Raw genomic sequence first — 25922 nt, forward strand, 5'->3', positions numbered from 1 at the left:
CTCACGGGGTCCTACCGAACGTACATAATACAATCATACACTAATTATTATTACCATCCTGATAAAGAATGTGGGGAATCATGGAGCTATCATCGAGCGATACTAGCTCCATGGTGGGGAACCACTGAACACGCAGTGGTAACATGCGGTTATTTTTTACTGCTTTGGTGCGGTTTTGTATCTGTACATCTGTATGGGCGAAACTTCTTGTCTGAATCTCGAAACTCATCGCCAAATGCATGCGCGAACATAGGCTTTTTTGTGAAAGTTCTACGCATAAACGGAATTGGAAACCGATAAAACCAATGCAAATCCTAGCTGCGCGGACATAGGGTGTTTTGTGTACTTCAGCTTTCGAGTCGTTATCAAGTGACCGGAATGGAAAAAGTGAAGACATTTTCGATTCGTTTCTCGGTTAAAATGCCTGTGAAGTAATGACATTGATGAGACAATTGATTTTAGCAAGAGACTTTTGAGACTGACTTTTTTTAAAGACTGACGCAAGAAGATAAAAAGTAAGTATTGTTTTTCGCATTTTTTAAAATACTTTACTGCAATAACATGAAGGAATAGTGTGCATAATTCATGGATCTAAAAATTATTTAGATATTTATTTAAATGAAAAAAAAAAGACTTATAGTTTGTTTGAAAACGCTGAAAAAAGTTAATTACACCCGATTTCGGTTCTCAGATTTAAAAAAAAAAAAAAAAATTAAATATAACATTTTGTGATTTTCCCCCCCCTAAAATTATTCAAATTACATATCAAATTACAGTACACGTATTATCTCGACCGTCGCACCCTGTCGTGAGGGGGGCCCGCTACGCGAACCTAAGACTTACAGCTAAGTGGTGGGGTGTGTGGGGAGAAAAATACACGTACAGTGAAACCTGTATAAGTTGACCACTCGCGGTGCAGTACTTTGGTGGTCAACTTAGACAGGTGGTCAACTTATAAAGGGCAGTAATGATTTTTTTTTATTTTTTTGTCATTTCTTGCACCATGTATTCATTTTTTGACGAATTCACCCTTACTCTTTCTATTCAACTCACTTTCATTGTTTAACATTATGAAACACTAATTGAAAATACTAGTCAAATATTTTTGTCATTTTTTCCTTGTTTTCAACCATATTAGACACTAATTCTGGAAATTCTATATGTGCCCAGATAATTTTCTCTAGCTTTCTCCCTTCTCAATTAATTTTCATATTTCATACTTTTTATTAATCTCAAGTTCAGTTAACTTTCTTTTTGAAGTCTTTTTATATAAAACTTATAGCAAAAAGAGCAACAAGCTCGACTCTCCCAGTTAATAAAGGCAAAATTAAAATGTCCTATCTCTTAACCCCTTGCACCAGAAATATGTAATTTTACTCTTTAACAGGCCCAGATCTGCGTACCTGCAGTGCGGGGGTCCACCTCCTTAAGCCTTAAGGGGGTTAACGACCCTAGAAATTAAAAAAAAACAAAAACAAAAACTAGCACTAAGACTTGTTAATTTTACAAATAGACACTGCTGGCTACTAGGGAGAGGCCCTACATATTTTGTTGCAGGGGGCCCAAAATTTATAGATCTGAACCTGCTCTTTAGCAAAATTCCAGTGTTGCCACAACATATTGCAACTGAAAAAAAATTGTACTATTGTACGGACACCTATTTTCTTTGAATGGAGTGTAGGCTATCTTAAATAGAGTACAACGAATGAAAAACAAGTTTGGAGACTAAAGAGCAGCATAAGCTTTATGTTGCGGTTTTATTTAGTTAGTAAAATGCTAGTCTGTTAGTAAAAGCATTAAAAATTTTCCTGGAAAGTTATCAAAAAAAATAAATAAATAAATAAATAAATAAATAATAAAATATAAAATAATTGCTGAAGAAAGTTTTAAAAAATAAACCAAGTGGTCAACTTACAAAGGGTTTTTTACAATACTCCAAACCAAATTTTGTGTACATTAGTGGTCAAGATAGACAGGTGGTCAACATAGAGAGGTGGTCAAGTTACAGAGGTTTTCTTTCAATATATAAGATAGGACGAATTCCGTTCCTGACAAAAGCGGTCAACATAGACGGGTGGTCAACTTACAAGGGTGGTCAACTTTACAGGTTTTACTGTATTACACAACTTTGTAGCTCCTATTAGTGGCGGCGATTCGGGGGAGGGGAGAGCAAGAAGGGTCCCACTTTTTGTGGTTAATTAATGACTTTTATTTGCCAATTTGGAAACCAAACCTAGAAATTATTTAAAAAAAAAAGAAATATCAAAATTTTTAGAACATAATTATTTGTTCGGAAAACGATTTGAAAATCTGTTTACTAAACAGAATTTAGCACAAGCACAGTTACTTTTAGTTTATGCATTCATTGTTTAGACAGCGGAGGGCGTAGCGTAGGTTTCTGCCACTCGGGGCAGGTACCAAGTTTGCCGCCCCTCTTACATTGTCCAGCTATATGCCCCCCCCCACACACACAACCAAAAAAACAACATGCTTAATATTTTACAGAACGAAAACAAGATTTTATTATCTGAAACATGTTTTTAATTTTAATGCAGTCGACTCCCGCTACAACGCGATCCGGCTATAACGCGAGTTTTTCAGGAGCAACGAATTTTAGAGCTAAAGCGAATTTCTCGCCCTCAACACGAAAATATTTGGAAGGTGATGCTAAAATTTGGCTTCGTTATTCACTACTAAACATTGACTTCGTGAATGTACTTTCAACCTTTCAGCATCACTAACTGCGCAAGTTCCCGCACACTGTGCTATAAACATAGCTTTGTTAGTATGTATATTCACCACTCCTCTTTTTTCATTTATTTATTCTAAATATGAAAGTGATATATATATATATATATATAAAAGAGAAGATAAAGATTCTCAATACACTTGAACAACTAGATAGTGGGTCGAAGGTAGCACGACAATTAGGTATGGAGTGAATCTTTCATATGTATAATTAAAAGTCAAGAAAAGGCAATCCGTATAAATCCAGACCTTGGTTTTAATATGAAGCTCGCAGAGTAGTGTTTAAACTAAATGCAAACAATATGAAATTGGAATCTGCTCTTGTATTGTAGATTATAGAGACTCTGAAAGAGAGGAGTGTCAGTCACCATAGATGTAACTGTTATAACAGTAAATGCGAAGCTACTGTCTTTAAACATATATAGAATGACGATCAGATTGCGCAGCATAAATTATCATCTTCAATTTTTAAGTTATAAATGTAACGTATTGTATCTACTGTATAGTAAGTACTCTTAGTGCAGTGTTTGAATAATGCAGCTTTTTTAAAAAATACGGTAAAAATTCAGCTCTTTATGTAAGGAACGGTAATATATAGTTGAAAAAAGGTCTAAAACAGTTTAAAAAATGTTTAAAACTGTCTGCAATGAATGGGTATGTTAATAAAAAAGTTATGTACACAACACTTTTCCACAACGCGAAATTTTGACTTACGCGAGGAGTCTTGGAATGCATCCCTCGCGTAAGTCGGTATCCGATTGTATAATCTTATTTCAACAGGAAATACTGTTGATCAAAAAATTCTAATAAATATTTTTCAAAAACTATTACATTATCTTACTAATATTATATATGCGAAAGTTTGTCTGTATGGATGTATGGATGGATGTTTGTTACTCTTTCACGCAAAAACTACTGAACGGATTTTGACGAAACTTTACAATAATATAGCTTATGCATCATAATAACACATAGGGTAGTTTTCGTCCCGTTATGGGGGGCAAAACCCCCTTAGGGGGACAATAAAACACAATTTTTGTATAAATTCTCTAATATTGGGATGAAAAAATACTTGCACATATTTACATTATATGTCCATCGAAAGCTCTGATTTTTCTGCTGAAGATGGCACCTGTTCGAAATTTCTAAGTAGAATAAAAAACGAGTTATGAGCTTTTTAGATCCATGTTCGAAGGCTTTCCTCAACTCAATACAGTATTTAGTGTATCATCTCAACTCCCTGTCGATAGCGACAATTGTTGTATTGTTGACTTTCTTTGCTTTTCGCGATTGTTCAAGGCTTTTCTCAAGTCAAATCTTGAAGTAAGATTTTTGCACAAAATTGGCAAATAATACATGATTTGGCTGATGATTTTCCATTTAAACGGAACTTTAATGTAATTAATGGTTTTTATTATTATTTATGCTGATTGAACACTTACTCATTATCCAAACAACCAGCAGATCGCCAAAATTTTTGCAGAAAGACTTCCGTAGCTGATGCATTTGGCAGTTTTTTCAACGTTGCTGTTTTTGAAGCCGAAGACTACGTCATAATGTTTCTCAGCTTTCACCATGTAAACAAAATATCGCCAATCAAAGAATTTTCAAAAGACTTTTTTTACTGTGTTAAATAATCCAGCAACTAAATTAGGCAAATCCATAAACAGCACAAAAACTTCTATTAATTTTCCTTTTTGCACAATTTCAAACAATCACCAAATTTTATTACTTATTTTGGTAACATTTCGGATGAAACTGTTTATCGCCATTTTATGGTGACCAAAAATATCTCAGCATTTGGCGACGATATCTCTGTAACGAAAATTAATATCATATCGTTTTACAAAGTAAGGAAAGAATGGGGGAGCATCATCGAAGGTACCCCGAAACGACTTTCGCAAATTCGGTAAAATCGCACCAAGAGCCACAATGATTGAAATTTCCCGAAATAACTAAAGCAAGTATAAGGGGATTACGAGCGCAGCTACTTTTTTGTAATCACTTCGTACTTCATTAGCCATACAGAGAAGGTTTTAGACTCCATGTTAAAAAAAAAAAGTATCAACAGATTAATCTTTTTAAACATGAGAAGATTAATTTCATGTTTTTTAAATTTGTATATGCTTAAATATAGTGCTTTCGTTTCTAAATCAATACTACTTTGTTCTTTATACTTATTGCTATTTTAGTTTTATGGGTAAGGAAGAAACTCGACTTTTAATCACGTCAAATAGATGTGTTTTAAATTCTTTCACTTAAAGCAGAAAACAAAAGCAAGTAACGATTTTTTCTAATAATTATTACTGACCCAGGCAACGCCGGGTATTTTTGCTAGTAAGAGATAATATTTTCCCTAGATAAAAACATTTAAAACATGATCTAAAACTGTGTATACTGGTAGTATTTCTTAAACCTTTTACCGAAAAGAAGAAGAAAAAAAATTGAATGATTTATGAATTACCTGATCGATACATTTTTTTTATACTTGAAAAGATTTTTTCTTCTTAAGCTAAAATTTTAATTTTCTACTTTTCATCAACGGAAATTCTTTAACCAGCACTATCAATATCGATTGTATCAGTCGTTTCTCTAAAATGTTGTATAAAATGTCGTTTTTTAAAACTACCCACCTGAATCCAAATATGCAGGCCCGAATTTGCGTATCCCCAGATCCCCCGGTGCATGGGTGGGGAACGACTTTAAGGGCCCCGACGGCCCAAGAAACTGAAAAAAAAAAAGGAAAAAAGACTAGCACTAAGACTTATTAACGTTGCAAATATACACTGCTGGCCTCTGGGGAGAAGCTGTGCAGAATTAGTTGCAGGGAGTCCAAAATTTATAAATCCGGACCTGCAACTATAACCAGTTTTCCCCTATTACCCACCCCGTTTTGGAGTTCTGCCCATTGTTTTCTAAACCAATATTTTTATTCGGAGTGGGAGGGAGCATTATATAAATCGTTAGCATTCTTCTGGGGGACTAGAAAAAAGAAAAGTTTGATTAAATGAGCATTTGTAGCAAAGGGGGGGGGGGGGGTCCCTCAAGGTGGTACTCCCCCTAAAATATTTAAAAAATCATCAAACGAACTGCTTTTTCTTTTTTTTTTTCCAGTTTGTTTTCGATTGTACGTTTTGATGTACAATCATTTACATTTCGATGTAAAATCCAAGCATATGCTACAACTTTCCCTGTCCCTTGCTACATGTCCGAAAAAAAGTAAAATAATGCTAAAAATAAATAAATAACCAAAATAAAATACATATAAATTAAAAAAATAATAAATCTTGAAGCACCGTATGTTGCATATAAGTCGCATCACAGATCTTCAGTCATAAACCTTCCCGGATTATGTATATTTATTGAAGTTACGATCACACTGAATATTACGAATGAAATTAATATAAGTGTGCCTATAATTTAGCATTAATATCTGCTTTATATAAATAAAACACAAAATCCAAATGTATATGTACGGGGTAAATTCAGAAACTACAGTACCGATTTCGATAAAATTTTCAGTTTATCTAGGTTAATGCTGGAAAGGTTTATAAACATTTTCGAAAAAATTTCGATGAATAGTTCTTTTTTTATTTGGAATTTATGTTTTGGACTCAAAAATGGATCTTTCTACCAAGGCCGGACTAGGTCCCATAAAAAGGCGCCAACCTTGACTCTCAAAGGGCGCAAAAAAAAAAAAAAAAAAAAGCCCCGAAGACGCTCAGGGTGAGAGTGCAAAAAAAAAAAAAAAAAAAAAAAAAAAATCTATGACCCACTTCTCCCAATTAAATCTAATTTGAATTCCGAAACTTTGAATTCAAATTATGTTTTTCGCAATCACGAGTTGCGACAAGACCCCACTGATTAGAGTTATTGTTTCTAGAAATGGCTCCCCCCCCAAGCATGTCCCTCCTCCTGGGTGGTTACGTGTGTATAATTGTGTGTGTGTAGGCTTACGTGTGTGCACGTAGGCGTGTGTATGTGTGTAAAGGCGTGCGCGCGTAGGGGAGTATGTATGAGCATGTGTGTAGGACATTGAAGCTACCGCCCAGCAAAAGTGGATTCCGGTAGACAGTGATCAGGACCAGCCGCGCCGCCGCCGGTGGACGGTGATGCTGCAGCCCTGGTCCAAGCTGAAAAAGGAACCACAACGTCAAGGACTGCCAAGTGAGAACAATAAGCAATCGTGATTGCTCCAAAAAAAAAAAAAAAAAAAAAAAACGAGAACGCATAAATTTGAGAATGGTAGGAAAAAAGATAAAATCGAACTGATGTGTGCCTCACATGACTCCCTTTTACTCCAATTTAATGTCATTTCCCCTTTATTGGTAATTTTAATGTGATTCAATAGTTTACTTTCTAATATCACCAACAATGGACAAATTGAAACTAGATTTCAAAAAAAAAATCGCCAAGTTGGCAACAAAACTTGGCGACCAAAAGACTGGCGATATATCGCCAAGTGTCCGCCAAATTGTAACACCATTTGAGTTTACATCGAAATTAACAATGATTTTCCCTCAAAAAGGGGCAAAAGACCCCCTTAAAAACACCCGAATGCAAGCAAAAGGGGAGGTGCACAACTAGACCCCACTAGGAGTCTACGTACCCAATTTCAACTTTCTAGGACATACCGTTCTTGAGTTATGCGACAAACATACGCACATACATACGTACATGCAGACGTCACGAGAAAAGTCGTTGTAACTATCTCGGGAATCGTCAAAATGGATATTTCGTGTGTCTATACGTTCCTAGTCATATATCCACGTGTGCTCGAGTCGAAAAAAAACCCCAACATTCATTCGGGGGTGAGCAAAATAGAAATTAAGGCCGATTTTTGAGTGAAATTTTTTTCACGAATACAATACTTCCTTTTTTGTAAAAGGAAGTAAAAACAAAGCGGTTCGAGGGCGAAAAAAAAGTGCTCAGGTTTGAGAGTGCAAAAAAAGAGGGGGGGGGGAGAGCTCAGGAACAAGGGCGCAAAAAAACCCGAGGGTGCATAAGGTTCTTTATTTCCGTCAAGAGAAACACGTGGAGGCGCAATCACGTTAATTAAGGCAGTGACTGCTTTCAGGTGCGGACTGGCCTGCTGAACGTCCACTGTGTGTCCTCCTTTTTTACTTCCTTTTACAAAAAAGGAAATATTGTATTCGCGAAAAAATTTTGACTCAAAAATTGACATTAATTTCCACTTGACTCACCCCCGAATGAATGTTGAGTTTTTTTTTTTTCTCCCGACCCGACCACAGGTGCATAGATACCTAAAACGTATAGACGCCCGAAATATCCATTTTGACGATTCCCGAGTTAGTTACAACGACTTTTCTCGTGACGTCTGTATGTACGTATGTATGTATGTATGTGCGTATGTATGTCGCATAACTGAAGAACGTTATGTCCTAGAAAGTTGAAATTTGGTACGTAGACTCCTAGTGGGGTCTAGTTGTGCACCTCCCCTTTTGGTTGCATTCGGATGTTTCTAAGGGGATCTTTTGCTCCTTTTTTGGGGGGGGGGGGAATCATTGTTAATTTCGATGTAAACTCAAGTGGTGTTACAATTTGGCGGATACTTGACGATATATCGACATGTTTTGTCGCCAACTGGGCGACACATTTGGCTTTTTTTTTAAAATCTGGTTTCAATTTGGCCACTGTTGGTGATATTTAGAGAGTAAACTATTGAATCATATTAAAATTGCCAATAATGGGAAAATGACATTAAATTGAAGTAAAAGGAAGTCATGTGAGGCGCACATCAGCTCGTTTTTTTTTTTTTTTTTTTTTTTTTTTTTCATTTTTTTCATTTTTTTTTTTTTTTTTTGTTGCCGTTATAAGTCCCATAACTTTTAGTTGTTTTTTTTTTTTTTTAATTTTTTTTGCCCCCTTACCCCCCCCCCCCCCTCGAAAAGTGGCCCCAATCGTCGCCACTGGTTCCTATAAAACTTGTGCAAAATATTTCAAAGCAAAATTTTACCAAAAATTGCAAAAGTTTTCCTCATGTCATTTGCTGTAACAGCTGATGGTGCCACTTTGAAAATATTTGGGGGACTACAAAGCAGCAGCAGAAAAAAAAAAAAAAAAGAAAAAAAAAAAGAAAAGAAATTAAAAATAAAAATAATAAAAAATAAATGAATAAATAAAATAAAAATAAAATTAAAAAAAAATGAAAGCAAAAAAAACAAGTACAAAATTTTGCTAAGGCTGGTTTTTAGAGAACATGAGTGGTAATTGATGCAACAGCTTCACTGAAATTTTTCTTAAGATTTTGATAATTATGTACACAGTAACTTTCCCCAAAGACATGAGTAAGACTTACATTATTTACCCCAAAGTATTTTGAGAAGTCACAAACACTTGGTAATAGTTTCATTAAGCAAGTATGGAAGTATGGCTTGTTTTAGGTAAACAATTGATTTACTAATATCTAAACAATTAATATACTTACTAAAAGTTACTGCTTGTGCGAAATAGTATTTCTAAAACAGATATACAAAGTAAAACAAATAATTTTGTTCTGAAAGTTTTGACACTTCTGCTTTTTTTTAATATAATTTCTAGTTTTTGTTTCTAAGTTGGGAAATGTTATGTGTATTTTTTCAAAAGTTTGAAACGACACTATCTTAAATTATTTTTAGTTTCGTAGAAAAAAAAATTCCTTGAAAATTATTCACGTTGTTTATCAAATTAAAGTGCATAAAATGTTCTTTAAAATGAGCGTATTATACGATTCGGTAGCTCCCATAGAATGGAAGTTTCAACATTATAGGGCACTACCGGAAAGATTTTTTTTTTAAGGCCTTTTTAGCAAATTTAAAAAATTATCAATTATGCATGATGGAATTTTTAAAATGATATATAAGGATAAGATGTAAGAGAGTCTAATTTCTGGAAGATTAATTTGTAACTGAGATGGTCAGTTTGAGATTTTTTTTTTTTATTTTTTTGATTTGACATGGAATGACCAGGAAATAAGTAAGTATTGTCTACTCATTTCCGGCTCATTTGGTCTTAATCTAGCTGAAAATTGTGATAGTTTGTATATCTACAGATAATAAAAGACATGGGACCTCGAATTCGACTTGAAAGTCCAAAATATCACCATTTAATATCAAAAAGAAGTTCAAGGAGCTCTGTCTGGCAATTTTTTGGCCTTCCTGCTGATGAAAGTGGTAAAGGGATTGCTTTTGATGGTTGCATCTGTAAGTTGTGCCAACAGACTGTAGCAACAAAAGGAGGCTCAACAAGCAACATGAGGACTCACCTGAAAGTTCATCATAAAGCTGAATACAGGAATATGTCGAGGTATCTGATTATTTTTTGTTCCGAGTGTAATGAAATTAAAAAATATGATAAATCACCTGCAAAAAAATGCTTAATTTTTTTCAAAGTAATCAAAGTTTATGTGGCACCCCGAACCTACTGTTCTCTCTTTTCCTCTTTAATTTCTATAAAAAATACTTATTTCACTTTCAAAAGTTTTGTTTAAAAAAAGAGGGGGGCAATTTTTTTTTTACTTATTTACAAAAAAAAAAAACTTTAATTTATCACGCTGAAATTTAATATTGTAGTTTTTTACCTCTTCCCTACAATAGGTTTTCATTTCTCTTTATTTCTACAATTACAAAGTATCAGTGGCATACCTATGGTGTCTAACGCCCCTGGTGAACTTTAGAAATGCCCCCCCCCCACATCCACCTTTCCCACACCAATTCATTAAATAACATAATTTTTTAAAAAATACTAAGCACTTTTCATAATTCATAATGCACTCAAAAGAACAAAACAATTTTTCTGAGTTCCTATAGTTTTCGAAAAGTCCAAGAAAGTGACACCACAAACGAAGAAAAGTGCGGCTCAAGTCATGAAGAGAATTTCTTATCATTATCTAGCTTTCAATCATAACTCTGAGTGTTGAAACATGCATATTTTTCTTATTGGGAAAGTTTGGTTTGAAATGACTAGAACCGCACTTTTCTTCGTTTGTGGTGTCATTTTCTTGGAATTTTCGAAAACTGCAGGAATTCCTAAATAGTCCTTTCTGACCCAGAAAAGTTATTTTGTCCTTTTGAGTGCATTATGAAAAGTGCTTAGTATTTTTTAAAAAAATTCTGTTATTTTTAACCGACTTCAAAAAAAGAGGTTATGATTTCGTATTGCGGCTTTTTATGTATGTTTTCGTATTTCTCCAAGAATACTGGACCGATTTGGAAAATTCTTTTTTTGTTTGAAAGGGGTATACTTTCCAGATGGGTCCCATGTAAATTTGGTCTGGATATGATGAGGGGAACCGGAGAAATCTAAGAAACTTTAAATTTCATACGCGTTGTGGCTCCGTAGAACAGCTTTTGTCAGCTGCGCGCACGTCACAGGTCACGTGGTTTTTTGGCGTGAACGGTGCATTTGTTCGACGGAGGAATCTTGTTTGAACAATATTTAATTCTCACACATCGCAATGTTTTGATTTTCACGGTGCCGCCCTGTTAATTTTAATTATAGTCCTACTGATGTATTTATTACTCATGTAGCAAATTAGTAAATTAAACGTATTTTGCTTCGAAAATAGTTAAATTAAATAACTTAATGTAAAAAAATTTTGTTAATAAATAACTTCATTTAGTCATTAAAGTTTTTAATATTTCATTTTTGAAATATATTTAGTGTTCAATTCAAGAAGGGGAATTGAAGACAAAAATCCCCCCTCTCCTACGATTTAATTTATATTCCTTAATAAATATATCGTAACTTGTGTCCGATGTTCTGAAGTTTGACAAGTATTCTAGATTTAATATTTCATGACGCCATCAGTTTAATTTACAGTTATGGCAATACTAATTAACAGACTTCGTTGGAATTCTTTTATGTACTATGCTCCCCGGGTATTAGAACATATACGCCGGGTATTAGAACGCCTGGACCGATTAGGAAAATTCTTTTTCTGTTTGAAACGGTATACTTCTCCCCGATCGTCTAATGGTCTTCAAGTCCCGGGTTATGAAGGATCCTGGAGAAATCGAGGGAACACTTTCAAATTTCCTACTCGCGCGTTGTTGTTCGTGAATTCATAACGTCTCACTTAGTGAAACGATTTTTATGGGTTTTTTTGTTTAATGGATAGGAGTGATCTAAATTAGGTCTCAATCTTTGCTTCACCATATTTGTTCTTTAGAAAAAAGTTATGGGCAAAAAACAATAAACTTCATTTTATTTCAATATTAAACGATTAAATATAAAATCCATTGTTAAAAAAAGCGCCAGAAAACAAAGGGTACTTTATTTACTCAGTGTTAAAGAAAGTTAGATGGTATGAAACAGCGGTTGCAAAATTGAACAACAAAATGGGTTAATGGGGTTTATGGCCCCCTCTAACAAACCTATAGACATTGCAGTGTGACTCCATACTTGAAATGAAGAAGTTTATGGGATCCTGGGGCAATTCTTTCCACTTGTTCAACAACGCTGTTCTCAGACTATGGATGGTCACCGGAGAGGTGTTGCGAGTTGCTATTGCTCCCTCGAGAGCGTCCCAGACATGCTCTATAGGATTGGAGTCTAGAGATCTGCTTGGCTAAACCCTCCAGCGAATATCCTCCCCTTCCAGAAATTCGTCGACCAGAAGAGCTGTATGTGACTTTCCATTAAAATTACCCCAGGACTAACAGTACCTCTCAAGAGGTGAGCATAGGGCTCCAAGACCACATCTCTATTCCTCGCAACTGTCAAAGAACCTCTCTCAAATACATGGAGGGGTGTGTGGCCACCCAACATGATGCCTGTTCAGACCGTCAAACCACCACCGTCATAATGGTCGATTCTGCGTATATTGGAGGGTAGGTAGTGGGTTCCTGCTTCTATCCAATGAACGTAGGACAATAATAGTCGGTTAAACTGAACCGGGAGCCACTACCTGCCCTCCAATAACCGCGAAATCGACCAGTATGGATGAGGAGGTTTGACGGTCTGGGCAGGCAGGTTGGATGGTTGCACGCCCCTCCATGTCTTTGAGAGAGGCTTTGTTACAGTTGTGAGGTATAGGGATGTGGTCTTGAAGCCTTACGCTCACCTCTTGAGAGGCGCTGTTAGCCCTGAGTTAATTTTAATGGATGTTTACAACGCAAGACTACATAGAGTTCTTCTGGTCGACGAATTTCCTGAACGGGAGGATATTCGCGGGATAAATTGACCTAGCAGATCTCTAGACTCCAATCCTATAGAGCATGTCTGGGACGCTCTCGGGAGGCAATAGCAACTCGCAATACCCCTCTGGGGACCCTCTACAGCCTGAGTATAGCGTTGTTGAACGAGTGGAAAAAATTGCCCCAGGATCCCATAAACTGCTTCATTTCAAGTAAGGAGTCACACTGCGAGGCCTATATGTCTGTTACAGGGGATCATATCCCTTACTAACCCTTTTTTACTTTCTTCTATATCTAATATATAGAAGAAAGTATTGGATTCGTGCAAATTTTCGAATTTCGAATTTTGACGGATTCGAACGTTTTGAGGTGTGCTGAGTCCATTTCGACCATTTTTGGAAAATGTCTGTCTGTCTGTGTGTGTGTGTGTGTATGTATGTATGTGTGTGTGTATGTATGTGTGTCACGTCTGTGTGTGACCAGTTTTTTGTGGCCGCTCTACAACAAAAAGTACCGCATGAAATTGAACGAAATTTAGTACACATATGTGCCCCTATGTGAACTTGTGCCCATTAGTTTTTGGCGCGAATTCCTCCAAGGGGGGTGGAGCAATGGGACGTTTTTCGAGTTACGCGTGCTTGCTATTCCTCAGGAAGTAACTGGCGGAATCAAACAAAATTTGGTCCATATGTTGGTATTAACAGGAACAGGTGCTGATTCAATTTTGGTGTCAATAACTCAAACGGGGGTTGAGCTATAGAACGTTTTTTTGTCGTCAATTGTGACTGCTGTATCTCAAGAAATAATGAACGGAATGAAAGAAAAATTTATCGGCAAGAGCCCTTAGTAGGTATAAGAACTGATTTTATTTTTGTGTCAACAGCTAAAAAGGGGGCAGCGCAATCACCCGTTCTTTTTTTCCATTTTGAGTGCCCTATCTCAAGAAGTAATGCTACGTTCTGGTTGAAATTTGGAATATATGTGAATTCATATGTAAACAGGCTTTGGTTCAATTTTGACGCCGATCACTCCAAGAGTGTTGATTTTTTTTTTTTTTTTTGCGAATAAAAAATATTTTTATTAATGCAACAATAAGAAAGATAAATCGTAATAGATTGTCGTCTGCGTATTTCTCGTGATTTTAATTGTATGGAAATGACCGGAAATATTATCTCAATGATTTAAAATTTTTTACTGTTGCCATCTTATGTTTGTTAACAAATAAAATATTTGTAATTAATTCAAGCAAGGCTTTTAAAATAACTTTCAATTTTCGCTCTTTGCTTTGCTTTTGCAATAATTCAGACATTGGGATAGTCGTCAAGTTTTTGCATGTGTAATTTTGTTTTTGTTGGGAATATTGCTTCCTCGTCAAGCATGGGGAGGGATCAGAAAAAAAAAAAAAGAAAGAAAAATATAGAAGAAAGTTTCGTGATGGCCACAACATACTAGTTTTTTTCAATTTTGCAGCCGCTGTTTTATACTATCCGACTATAACAAGCGTTTTTATGACTATGCGTGTGTATTTCAAATTTTAGATGAATATTTGGTTTGTGTTGTTTCAATGTATGTACATACCTATTTCATTGAAATCGATCCAGTTGTTCTGCAAATAATTGACTAAATCTGAAAATTCTCTCAATTTCTTACACCAGTGTATGTTTTGGTAATGTTCAACATGCAAGGAAAGGCATTATTGTGACAAGGCTGAACTCGATCCGGTAACTTAACAGTTTTACTGGTAAGACTGTATCATTTCAGGGGAATGAGGAAACGAAAACAATGAACGCTATCTACCGAAGTTTAGGGATAATCCACTGGTATTAGGGTTAAAATTTCAACTATCAAAATATCATCAAACGGGCAATTGCTTCGTTCAAATGTAGAAGAGTAGAAGCAATTTTCACCGGTCATGCCTTGACGGGCAACTTTCTAGTTTATCAATAATTTGCGTAATCTCTAATGTAGTATTTAGCTGACGATAATTAAAAAATAATGTGATTGTCTCTTCGAGGTAAGAATCTGGGCCTCCTTCGAAACAGAATCCTGTCTGCGCCACTGCACCTTAGTATTCGTAATTCTTTAATAAAACATTTTTGCAGTGATGTACATTCATTATGTATATTTATTGAATTTACTAAAAAGTTTTACTCTTATTTACTCTGCTAAAAGTTTTACTCTACTCTTATTTAGTGAATTTACTAAAAAGAAACTTCAAATTATATGTTTCAGACCGGCGTGGAATCGACCGATTGGGGAAAAAAATATGGACGTAACACATTCAGAACTCAATTTAATAGAGCCCAAAATCGAGCTGTCACTAGCAGCATTAGACGAACCAACCGAAGACGGAACAATTTCGAATCCAGTCCATTGGGAATCCCAAAGCAACGACGAATCAACTGAAAATTTTGAAGTTTCAATTACTGAAGTCGTTTCAGCTCCATCCAGATCTGCCACAGTTTCAAGCAAGAACAAACGAGGTCGCGAGCAAGCAGCAGAAGCAGATTCTGCTAATACGGACTTTTCTAACGATGATAATGCGGACGGTTTTGTCGATTTTTTCAAGAGTCTTCTGCCTGAAATTAAGAAATTCTCAAAGTCACAGAAGTACCGATGTAAAATGGGAGTTTTAGATGTTGTAAGCAAAATTGCCTTGGAAGATAATTGCTGAACCTTATACCGCACTGTGTTTGCGTGTATCGTTTGTATTTAACATTAAGTTTTCAATAAACCTTAATATTTTAAACAGTTGATTATTGTTCCACTTTTAATACGTTATTGGCACATTTTTGTTGAAATAAGTTTTCAATAAACCTGTTAAAATTTATTCTAAGCAGTTAGGGTAACGGCACCAGTCACAGACATTCTTAAGACATCGCTCTCAGGTTAACTCAATTTTCCGAGCCTTTTAATGTATTTAGACTTTTTAAACTATTTTTTCCCCCGAGCAACTGCATCTCATCTAACGTTTGGTTGTTTCTGGATCCTCTGAATTATTTAATTCTATTTTTATTTGCTCAATTTCTAAAAAAGGTCCGCCCCCCCCCCCCCCGTAATAGACACCGACAATTCTGATGATATCCAGCAACAGATAAGATAAGGAAAGGATGAGTAATGAGCAGAGTGCCCATTTTCTCTTATTTTTAGAACTAAACCTTAATATATTCAAATGCACATGAAGCACCAGCTGACCTTGTGGTAGCTGTTCATAACCTTCCACCACTGCCTTGTAAATGCCAACTGGCATAAAAAATTCACTCTGATAGCACTAGATATTTTCACCGTAACCATGGACCACAGCAGCATCAGTTTTACCCGCCTAAAAGGCTTATTAATTAAATCCAAACTTATGACTGTCTGTTACTGGACCCTTGACAGTTACTGGGGGGCTTTACCTTAAATATTATTCCATTTTTAATACGGTATTGGCAGTTTTTGAAGCTGTGCTTCAAAACTTCTTACTTCTTACGGAAAGTGTGCAGCCGAAGTGAACTGAAAACTCAAGTGGCCACAAAAACCGGCCACACACAGACAAACATTTTCCAAAAATGGTCGAAACAGACTCAGCACAACTCATAACGTTCCAATCCGTCAAAATTCGAAAAGTAGCTCCCGCACGACGATACCCGTGAAAATAGTGAATAACAAATCGTGTGTTCGCAGTATCACCGTTCTGCCGATGTTGAAGAGTATGCACTAGACCGAGTAGTGGAAAACCCAAGCGTGAGTATACGCACGATTGCTAGAGAAGGTAGACTTTCACAACGTAAAGTGATGAAAACGTTGAACCAAAATAAGTATCAACCTTATCATTTTACACTAGTACAAGAATTGCGCAATTCAGATTTAGAAAAGCGGGTAACATTTTGCAGATGGCTGCAATCCTGAGACATTGAAGAACACCATTGTCTAAGAAAGATGCTGTGGACATATGAGTCGTTGTTCACTAGAGGGGGCATCTTAAATTTGCATACCTGGTGCCAGTATGTGCTGAACATGATCCTTTTTTTTAACCCAAAGCTTATAGTTCCAAACTCGATTCAACTTGTACTTTTGGTTTGGCGTAATCGGAGATCATTTGATTGATCCATATGTATTTCGAAGTAGCCTAACAGGAAACACATATTTAAAGTTCATTGAACATCATTTGCCTGGCTTACTAGATGCTATTCCTGTTTCAGAGAGAGCGGAAATCATTCTCCACCACGATGGAGTCCCATACACATTCTCCAAATGCCATTCGGAATTTTCCGACTGAACTGTATCCCAATGAATTGGTCGTATGGGTCCCATTCCTTAGCCACCTAGACCGCCAGTGGTCTTTTTTGGAGGTTCTTAAAACAAGAAGTATACAAAACAGAAATAGCCAGTTTGCAGGAATTGCGCAACTGGCTTGATGGAACAGTAGTGAAACTAAGAAATGAAATTTCTCACTTAGAGCAACGGTTGTTTCCATTCGCAAAAAGGCAAGGGCGTGTATCAGGTGTGGCTGCGACCAATTTCAGTATCTATTGTAAATTTTTATGATTGATTAAATGTATTCATGATGTTATGTAACTTTTTTATTATTGATTTTTCCTTTCTGAAAAGCACGGAAAAGTAATGCTTTTTTCACTTCTACTTATTGTTATTTCTGGTGTTTTTTCACTTAATAAAATGTTAAAACTATTATTTTGATATAAAAGTATTATTATATTAAACAAAGAAAGAAACATGTTTACGTAAAATAAGAAATTTAAAACATAAAATTGCGATTCTTCGCTGGTTTTCCTTTTTCAACGAATGCAGATTTTTACACTGTTTCAAACAAAAGCCCGAATTTCTGCTAAACTTGAAGCCCAAAATGATTTGTTGTTGTATCATCTGAAAGCTAGTGAAATGGGTCAGTTTTTGGTAGATTTGACTCAGGGGTGCATGTCCCTCCCAAGCTCAATGGCGCAAAATCCCCCCCCCCCCCCCAAAAAAACCCCTAACTCTCTTGCTTTTAAATTAGGTTAATCTTAACACTTTTGGCAGTTCCAGTCAAATTCTTATCATTCGCATTCATTTAATGAATCATCAAAAAATATTTTTAAAAAATTTAAAAAAAAAAAAAATCGCGAAGTAAGGTTGCTTGAGAGAAATAAAGTTACAGAAATGCGAAAATGAACTACTTACATTTGCGACAGCACAAGCAATATGATAGTTTATTTAATATAATAAACTAAACAAAAATACCCGGCGTTGCCTGGGTCAGTAATAATTAAAATTATGAGAAACAATCGGTACTTTCTTTCGTTTTCTGTTTTAATTGAAAGAACTCAAAACACACCGCTTTGACGTGATTAAAAATCGGGCTTCTTCCTTACCCATAATTAGTAAAATAGCAATTAGTATAAAGAACGAACGAGTAATCATTTAGAAACGAAAGCACGAATTGAAGCATATAAAAATTTGAAGAATTTTCAAAATATGAACTAACAAAAACAAAGATCACTAAAAAAAACCTTGCGCGTTATCTTTATAGATTAATAGGCAAGCCGTTTTCTTTCGGTACCGATTCCTCCTCTGTTTGTGAACCGATTTCCTTCATTCTTTTTTGTTTAGTAGCTATTGAAGAGTTTTAGTGTCATCAATAACAATTTTTGAAAGCGAACGCTAATTAACGGAGATATTTATTAAAAACACATTTTCGTCCTAAATGGCTCTTTCTGCGCGAACGGATGGTCCAGTTTTTTCGAATTTGATATGGTTGGAAAGGTCTTTAAAAAACACTCCTAATAAAGAAATTGTCAGGGCGCCCAAGGTTCAATAACCTAAATCCACTAGAAAAAAAAGTTATAAGCGTGTTTCAGGAATCGAAACTCAAAAATTTTAATTTTATCTCTTCCATTGTTGAAATTCATTGTTGGAAGTGTGAAACATTAAGTTTTACCTCATTTTTTAAATTGCTTTTTCTACATGAAAAAAGCATTTTAATGCTTCGAGCTTGGTATGGTTGGAAAGTTCGTGAAAAATACTTTGAAACACGTTCACCCCGGCAGGGCCGATCCTAGCAGGTGTGCAGAGTGTGCGCCGCACAAGGGCGGCCAAAGCAAGGGGCGGCCGCGGGCCGCATTACATAGTTCTTATAATTAAGCAAAATTCCTCAAGAATTTCTCACAAGATAACTTATAATAAGTAGAATAAATATGCTGATTTTTAAATACTCAATTGTCAAAGTATGTGTCGATTTTCCGAATGCATAGCATAGTTTAAGAAAAATAGAATGTTAGGGAACATTGTGTTGGTTTATTGTTCATTAATATCTACTCTTAACACACATGCTTCATTTGGTTGCAAAGTTTGTGACAGAACCGGTAATCAGGCATGGATACAGGGGAGGAGAAAGGCCCCCTTCTGAAACATGAAATGATGCCGTCTAAAAAGAGCACCGAGGGTAGCCACTAATGTTTACCCCCCAAACTTTTATAGACCTAAACAATGAAGACATATTTTATTTATTAAAAAAAAGCTATACTGATTAGTTACTCTCGCAAGCATTTCAAACAAAAAACTATGTAACAAACTCTGTGTTTAACAATCGTGGATGCGTGGAGAGTAAGTGGAAAATTGCGACTCCCTTGAGAGTAACATAAATGAATGACGAACTAAAATGTTGTACTTTTCCCTCTTTACGGCAATTTTTCTGATTAAAATCTTGAATGAACTGCCTGGTTTCAGATCAGGTAGGAGGACAGGGCCCTTGCCCCGGGAAGCAAATTTAAATGTGACTCCAAAACGAAGGTCCAAAAGGATGCCATGACCTCCTTGACGAAACTAAAGAAGGCTTAAAATTGCGCTTCTAGGACTTTACTTTCGGAAAATTTCGCTGGTTAAACCATCGATCTTAAGGACCCAATTAAGTCTCTGATTCACCTCTTCCACCTTAACTTAATCAAACATAGCCTAAAAATGTTGGATCCAAAATCCAAAACGTGTTTTTAGACAACAGCCCTTCCTATCATCAAACGTCATATAAAATTGCTTTGGCATTTTTCGAAATTTTTGCAGTGGAGGACCCCGAAATCCATTCGCAAACATTACTAGCAAAGACAGTCTCAATTAGCGTCTTTAGAGAAGCCTCTAATTCCACCCCCTCTCACTTAACGTATTGAAAAACAAACTAAAATTGCGTTTTTCAAACTTCAGTTTCAAGAACTTTTGGGGAGAGACCCCGGTTCCCCTTTTCTCCAACGCAGTCACTATACCTGAAAATTTCGTTTTTAGACGGTTCCGTGGAGCCAGCTTTCTGCCTAACTAGCCTGAAATTGACTTCAGTTTCAAAAACACAGTTCGTGAGGGCACTCTGAACCCCCGCCCGCTCTTAGTCCCATCGTTATCAAACAATGCTTAAAATACGATTTTGGGACTTATATTTCTAAAGAATTTCGGAGAAGAACTGCCAGGCTTATGTAACTTTTCACAGAGGCTAGGGCATATTCATCAATCGTCGAGGTGAGGTGGACAAAAGTCTATAGTTATATTTTTCAGATATTAATGTTAAAAAATATCCGAAAGATCCGTAGAAGCTTCCCAGTTTTGTTAACGTCACCAAAGATAATATAAAATTGCGATTTTAATAATATCCGCTTAAGAGCCCCAAAATCCTTTCTTCCCAAAAATAACCTATAATGGATTTCAGTTCCAAAAAATATTTTGGTTCGAAATATTTTCACATTTCCCCTATTGTTTTCAAACCTAGCCAAAAACGGATTTTTGAAAAAATAATGCCGAGAAATTATCGGATGATAGCCGCCAGATCCCCTACCGTCACCAAAGACGGCCTAAATTTGCGTTTTAAACTTATATTTCGAAATCTTTCGGTGGGAGACGATTGAATTTCCCTCCCTCTTGCAACGTCAACAAAGGTAACCCAAAATTGCGGGTTTAAAATTTCAGTTTCAGAGATTTTTCGGGAGGAACGCCAATCCTTCCTAAGCAACGGTCTTAAAAAATAGCTTCAAATTGATTTCAATTTTGAAAGAATTTTCGGAATGAGCTGCAACATTACTTTTACCTAAAGTCTCGATGAAGTTCCTAAAATTGCGATATTTGACGTTAATTTCGAAAATTTCTCCATGCACTTTGAATATACTTGATTCTTTAGTCCTTGCAACCAAACACAACTAAAGATTAACTAAAAAAATTTTTCATACGTCAATTTCGATAATTTTCTTGGAGCAATCCTCCTCCCCTGAACCCCTGACACCTCCCCCCACTTCCCCTTCCTCCGTCCCTTCTCTGATGTCACCGAAGAAAGACTATGAAATGCGTTTTTACGACTAGTAAATTTTGGTATCTATTACATCCTTCTTCAAAGATATAAATTGTACCTAAGGAGTTTCTTACTTAAAAAAATTTCTTCCTTTTTATAAGATCATTCTTCTGCCCCCTCCCCCCTTTTTAAATTTGAACTTGGCATAGAAATTTAAAGAAAGATTTATATAGACATTAAAGATTAGTCAAAATATTCAAATTACTCTTGAGGGGCGGCATATTAGGTCTTTGCACACGGGCGGCCGACACCCTAGGATCGGCCCTGCACCCCGGGTTTACCGTTCGAAAAGGCCAAGTCCCTAAATTGACTACAAAAAGCGCTAGAAGCAATTAAATTTAGTGAAAGTTCTTTTTATTTTCTTTTTTACGTGACATAGTTAGCGTGAAGAAATTGCTGGATAATATTACGTGTTGCCATTTCTCGCTTGAGCGTAAAGAAATGAAATTCTTGCATTTGTGTTTTTATTATTGAGGCTTTTGGGGTAACTACGGGAATCTAAAATATTTCCATTTTGATTATGATTTCACGATTTTAATATTTAAATAAATACTTTTCCGGAGTGGGGGGAAAATTTCAGTTTCAATAAAATCACCTTCTTCTTATATATATAAAAAAAAAAAAAAAAAAAAAGCCACACACTACACACGCACACCCACATCTCCCTCCCCCCTCCCAAAAAAATTGACAAATAGATCTCAAGGTGAAATTTTTGATAAAATTGGCGTATTATTACGACGTCCAGTGCTTTCGCATGGACAATCATATTGTTACAAATTCTGTAAATAGTAATTATTGTAGGAACGTAACCTGTAAATAGTTTCCCGTAATGAATATACAACCCCTTTTTCATTCGGCTAAAGTATACGACCCCTATTTTCTTTCTTAACGGTCTACGCATTTCGCGAAGAGGTAAGAATGTTGTGGAAAATTCTTTTCGGTGTATAAAAGCCGTTAGCGATGGATAAACAGTTAGTTTCGATTGAGATTTTCGAACTGATAGCATTTTGCTCTGTTTATAGCGAGGCATTTCGCTGTGTTGTTTTCGTATTTGGAAGTAAATACGTGTGTAAACGTTGAGTTTACGGTGTTGTGTGATAATTGCTTAATTGCTGATGAATAATTTAGCAGTTGTTGAAGATCTTTCCTGTACATAGTGTAAATAAATTTCCTGTGTTTTCATCAAGAACTGTGTTTTCATTTCAAGAAAGTGGAAGTCGCACCGAATCCGTTACAATTTGGCGCCCAACGTGGGGCTTCTTCTGGACTTTCTTGGAGTAAGTGTGACTTTGGACATTTTTTTTTCATAAAGACTGTTTGAATTTATAGACTTTGTTTTTATGGTGATTACTCGCGCAATGGATGACCAATTAAAACAACTTCTGGCAGCAATTAATGCCGTGAAAAGTGACTTGACCGAAAGTTTGGCGGCTAATCAAGAACAATTAAAAAATGATATGGCGACTAACCAAGAACAATTAAAAAATGAATTGGCGACTAACCAAGAACAATTGAAAAATGAATTGGCGACTAACCAAGAACAATTGAAAAATGAATTGGCGACTAACCAAGAACAGTTAAATAGTGATTTAACTGCTAAAATTACTACAAGTCAAGATGAAATAAAAAGGGACCTAACGTCGATGAAAACCATGATGGAGAATCAACTAACCGCAATGGGAGATAAAGTTGAGGCTCTGGAAGAAAAATTTGATACTGTGGAAGAGCGTATCGCCAATGTGGAAAATAAGTTGGAAGAAGAAGACAAGAAATTTACTCTACTTAAAGAAGAGATCTTTAAGGACGTGGAAAGGAGACTGGCGACCGCGGAAAGCAGCTCTGTACAGTTTGGCGCTCCCACATCGGTTGCTCGACCGTCCATTAAACTTGCCACATTTGATGGGAAAACTTCGTGGCAGGTTTACAAAACTCAATTCATGATAGTGGCGGAAGCGAACGGATGGGACTCTGCTACCAAGGCCTGTCATCTTGCAGCATCCCTGAGAGGTGACGCAGCGGACATTCTCCAGACCCTTCCGGACAGCCAGCGCCTGGATTTCGCCGCCCTCACATCTGCGTTGGAGCTTCGCTTCGGTGAGAAGTGCCGGAAAGATTTCAGCCGACTCCAGTTGAAGTCCCGTTTCCAGAAAACTGGGGAAACCCTGCAAGAGTTTGCGGCGGACATCGAGAGACTGTCTCATCTTGCTTTTTACGACTGCCCTGCGGATGTTCGAGACAACCTGGCACTCAACTACTACATCGACGGGGTTCGAGATCCGGAAATCCAGAAAGCTCTACGGATGGCGGATGTCAAAGACCTGAATTCTGCCGTTGTGTATGCGATGAGATACGAGGCCGCCCAAGAAGCAACCCGTGTGGATCGCCATCTAATCCGGACTCAGGAAGCTGTTGAGTCTGATTCCAGGTCGTCCCACCTCGCTGAACTTGAGAGACAACTCGGTGACTTGACAAGACATCTGAGCAGCATAACAGCCCAAAAGAAACAAGAGCAGAAGTGCTGGAAATGCGGTAGTGAAGGACACCTGCGAAGGAGTTGTCCGGCTCGCCAAGCTACGCGAGGGAAGGAAATCACCACCACTAGAGCTCTGCAGATTTCCTCTTCTAGTAGTGGCAGTGATGGACTTTTCATTTACGCACATGTAAATGGGAACCCCTGCAGACTGATTGTCGACACTGGAGCCAATGTGACAATCATTAGGACAGATGTGGCTCGTGAATTTGGATTGAAACTGCTGTGGACATCGCCACGCGTAAGTCTCCAGACTGTGACAGGTGACAAAATTGAGATTGACGGTAAAGTGGACTTGGAAATAGTGTTTGGGAGTGCCACCTACCATCATACGGCATTCGTCGCTAATATCACGGACCCCTTCATTCTCGGATTGGACTTTTTGAAGAAATATGACTTCACTCTCGACTTCAAGACTAATGAGCTGCACTCGATGAGAGAAGACATAGCCGTTTTCCCTGCAGAAAGTGATGTAAAATCCGCTCATCAAATAATAGCCCAAACAGATTTATCGATTCCCTCAAGGTCAGAATCATTAATACCTGGCTCCATTGAAGAAACCAATAGTTTTCGATTTGGACTCATTGAATACCCTAACCTAAGCAATAGCCTAAAAGGAGTGCTGGTGGCATCTACGCTTGTGGACCTTTCCAAGGATGTAATTCCTGTGAGAGTCGCCAACGTGAGTGAAAGGCCAAGGAATATCCGAAAAGGTGAAGTGTTAGCAACTTGTACTCCAGTAAACTGCATCATTAGAAGAATCAATTCACCCGAGACTGTGTCTTCTGAGTCCTTGACATCGAAGTTAATTGGGAGTGCACCATTAACGAAAGACCAAAGAACTGCTGCGGAACAATTGGTGGATGACTTCAAGCATCTGTTTTCATCTACATCGGAGGATGTTGGCCGTACGAATTTAACGCAGCATAGGATTTACACTGGAGAACACCTCCCTATTAAGCAGCATCCAAGACGACTACCGTTCGCCAAGAAGGAAGAGGTTGAGACCCTCCTGAAAGAGATGAAGGAGAATGATGTAATCGAACCGTCATCCAGTCCCTGGGCGTCTCCCATCGTCTTGGTCCGAAAGAAAGATGGCTCCACCAGATTTTGTGTCGATTACCGACGGCTGAATGAAATCACCAAGAAAGACAGTTACCCTCTTCCACGGATAGACGACACCTTGGACACTCTGTCCGGACACAAGTGGTTTTCGACCCTGGACTTGAAGAGCGGCTACTGGCAGGTTGAGATACACCCTGATGACCGAGAGAAGACAGCGTTTACAACTGGACAAGGCTTATGGCAGTTTAAAGTGATGCCCTTCGGCCTCTGCAATGCACCAGCTACGTTCGAGCGTCTTATGGAGACGGTGTTAAGAGGACTTTCTTACGAATCCTGTCTGGTCTACTTAGACGATATCATCATCGTGGGACGCAGCTTCGAAGAACATCTGGCAAATCTTAGGAAGGTGCTGCAAAAGCTTAAGGAAGCCAATCTGAAGTTAAGCCCGTCCAAATGTAATTTGTTCCGCCGGGAAGTGAACTACCTTGGTCACATCATCTCTTCTGAGGGTGTACAAACCGATCCAGAGAAGGTATCTGCTGTCAAGAGTTGGAGTCGTCCCGAAAACATCCATCAGCTGCGAAGTTTCCTGGGGCTCTGCACCTACTACAGGAAGTTTGTAAAGGGTTTTTCCAACATTGCACGACCTTTGCAGGGCTCCCAAATGGTCCGCTTTTCCCGCCAAAGTCCGTTTTTTAGGGTAAAGTCCGCTTTAGACCGCTTTTTAACATTTTGGTCCGTTTAGTCCGCTTTTGTATTGTTTTTACTAAAAAATCAGATTTTAAAAATTTTCATTACATTAAAAGATACTATGTGCTGACTTATGTTAAGCTCGAACACGCTGCCGCGGCGCCGTTTTTCTATTGAACTTGACTTTCTGGTATTATTTCGCTTCAGATTGACGTCATTACTCCTCCTCCCACTGCTGTAACATGGAAATCAAGCAAATGGAGAAGTTTGGGGGAAGAGTTATGACGTGAAATCAAAGCATTTTGCTACCGATATTTTTCACGGGTTCGTACGCACTTGAAAAAAATCAAGAATGTTTCATCAGTGCAATTTTCTGAACTTGTGTTCGATATGTAGCATCGCGAAAAATTACTTCCTGTTGTTTGCGAGTTCAATCTTTTTGCATCTTGTTAAT

The 25922-nt window shown here is 37.1% G+C and overlaps 1 long non-coding RNA gene across 1 annotated transcript; it reads left to right on the forward strand.

The window, feature by feature from the left end:
* LOC129222791 (uncharacterized) lies at positions 1-15578 on the forward strand. The gene is made up of 3 exons (XR_008580611.1): positions 1-515; positions 9800-10053; positions 15117-15578. It is a non-coding gene; the product is annotated as an uncharacterized LOC129222791 (long non-coding RNA).
* Positions 15579-25922: the final 10344 nt, after the last annotated feature.

The sequence above is a fragment of the Uloborus diversus genome, chromosome 5 (assembly GCF_026930045.1).
Source record: "Uloborus diversus isolate 005 chromosome 5, Udiv.v.3.1, whole genome shotgun sequence".
NCBI lineage: Eukaryota > Metazoa > Arthropoda > Arachnida > Araneae > Uloboridae > Uloborus > Uloborus diversus.